Source organism: Ctenopharyngodon idella, chromosome 17 (assembly GCF_019924925.1).
Source record: "Ctenopharyngodon idella isolate HZGC_01 chromosome 17, HZGC01, whole genome shotgun sequence".
In the NCBI taxonomy this organism is placed as follows: domain Eukaryota; kingdom Metazoa; phylum Chordata; class Actinopteri; order Cypriniformes; family Xenocyprididae; genus Ctenopharyngodon; species Ctenopharyngodon idella.
Window position 1 is genome coordinate 8,127,783 of NC_067236.1, and position 2,995 is coordinate 8,130,777.

A 2,995-nucleotide genomic window follows, 5' to 3' on the forward strand; every position below is an offset into this window, starting at 1 on the left:
GTACTTGTTGACTGTTTTATAACATCCTCTGTGTGATCCCATGGTTGAAAGATGTTAGTGTGAAAATACAACAACGTTTAAAGACTCACTGAAATGTAATCGTAAGGTTTAACCCTCTGGTGTTGTTCAGTCAATTTAGACTGGAAATTTTTTTTTTTGAATTTTTAAAAATCGATACTTCATCGGAATGGTACAAAACTCTGTGACTTTTGTGGCAGCTAATAATGACCGCCATAGGAAATGAATAAATATGAAACAAAATGTCTTTCTCTGTGTTCAGGTTTGACTGTAGTAAAATTAATGACACTTCAAATCAACATAAAAAAAGAAAGAAAACTAAACCGTGACAAAAAAAAGTAGTCTTTGAGAATGTCTAAATATATATCCAAATCCACAACCTGACAAAAGTAGTTTTTTTTTGTCTTAAAACTACTATAGAATTTACAAGCCTCTTTATATAGAGCTATATAAGAATCTAGTGATAACACAATGGTATTACAGATGTTTTTCTGTTTTTACTCCCACCGCTGACACTAAGTGCTTGTCTCTATTTTAACATGAAATACAGCTTTAATTGAAAAATAATATTAAAAATTGTATATTTATATTCATAATTATTGCATAAATATTAATTAGTAACATAAAATTCTCTCAAAATGCAAAAAAAAAAAAAAAAAAAAATATTATTGAAAAATACCAGAGGGTTAATGGTTGTGGATATGTAGGCCAATATATTTTTGGGTGTGGTCCATAATTATTAATTGGTCTATATTGTGAATGCAATGTCCAGACTTCACGAAACTTAGTACACATGAACAACAGAACAGTCTGAGAAAACATGCCAAGTTTCAGGGCGTTGATCTCAAGGTGAACACGTTAACAGTGCCTTGTATATAGTTTTTAAATATCTCCGCTCTGTTCATTAATTGTATTTATTTTGAAGTGTGTGAGACAGCAGATGATAGTAGATGTTTGACCCGAGTTCAAGACAGGGAGCTCTGGGGCCATAGTGGGTTCAGAAGAAACAGAAATTACATTTTTAGAAGCATTGAGCATTGAACGGAGAGGCGCCCTCGATGCGCACTTCTGCTGAGCGCGCAAGACTGTGAGCTACACAGAGGTCTTTACCCGGCAGTCAAAGCGGTATTACGTCGTGAAAGTGCGGACTCAGAGGAAGACCGTGAGGGTTTAGGGTGCCATTTGGGACAGGGCCAAAGTTAGATAAAGGTGGTTTCCCAAATAAGGACTTAGTCCACAAATCATACAATTGAAAAATTATTAGTAGTCTGTGATTAACATGAATATAAGACATTACAGTATAAATTGAAAACACTGACTGAGAAGCACTAACATAGACGAAGCAGGTTACACACCACTTTGATATATGCATGTCTGGTGTCTTCAGTGGAAACTTCACAGCCACCTGATCAACAAAACAGAGTATTAACAATAAGCATGTGCACAGAGGTCATATCATACCAGTCATGAACAGATATAATAAGTTTTGTTAGCAAAAAAAAAAAAAATTGAAACCTCAAGTCCATCCTTGCATCAAGTCCCTGCATACACAGAGCCAAATCCTCCTTCGCCCAGCCTGTGGCCAACTTTATAACGGCTGCAAATGTGGTCTATTAAAAGATCCTGCTTTAGCAGTTCCCCAGCAGGCAGGGGGGACTTCAGAGGTTGGAGCTATGTGTAAAATCAAATAAATAATATGAACTTAAAAAATGCATTCTCAAATTAGGGTTGTTTCTCATTTAGGGGCACTTTTGACATGATTTCTCAGTCATCAATCAGCCATTATACTATCATGTGATTTTACCATTGGAAAGTTTATAGTATAATCCCGCCTCATTCTGGCAGTCTTTCTCAGCCTGAACCAGGTCATATTTTGCAGTTCTAGAAAAGTGGAGAGCGGGCCACTTCCAGAATCTCTTCTTCCTCTTTTTTTTAAGAAGAGAAAGAAGACTTTTTTAAGAAGCTTACAGAAGCTTAATATACCTGCTGCTGTTTGTGTTCTCCTTAATGTTAATCAAACAACAACAACAACAAAAAAAGAGGGAGAGAGAGTAAGAGAGAATTACTCACTGCTCTTAACTGACTGAAAAAACTTAAGTAGGTTTAAAAAGAATCAATATACATTTAATTAATTTCAGCTGAAAGATGAAGGCTGTGATATTAGTATTGTCCACTAGAGGGATAAGGATAAGAAATCTTTTAAGCCTAATCTTTTACATCAGTTTCCATACCTTAGAATGGAAATAAATGAAAAGATCTAGTTTATTTGTATACTAACAGTACATTTTTATATAATTAGTGTACATAGAAATCTGTGAAATGCTTATGGATCATTAAATGTTTATTTAACTTTTATAGACCCCAATAAAACATTTTTTTTTTTTTTTAAGTTGCCAGACATGACTTAATATACTGAAAATGAAGAGACAATTTTATTAATCTTTTATCAAGATAATATATATAATACAGTTTTTATAAAGACACTTATTTACTGTTGTATCTATCTATCTGTCTATATGTATAGATAGATAGATAGACAGATAGTCTATATATATATATATATATATATATATATATATATATAGTTAGAATTGTATTGACAGCCTTGAAAAATGTCCTAAAGCACATCTGCGAGAAATAGATTTCTGCTGATTCTGTCATGATGCATGTTTAACAAACAATCTGTTTCACCTTGTGACATTGTCAGTTTGTTAAGTTATGTTTTAGACAGTTGCCACAGCTGGTTTCCAGAAGAGGGCACTGCGGCTCAGGTTCATGTCCTGAAATGTGCCATGCTGTCTGTCCTGCTGACAACATAGTGCTGATGATTTATGCTATTCCTCCTTTTAAGATGAGTTTTACGATTAACAAACTCCATAAAAGTAGTTTGCTTAGACCCCACCATCCAATTTGAGACATTTGTCGATCTTACAAATCAGGAGCTGTCTCTACCTGGCAGTGCTGTGGAGTCCAGGGC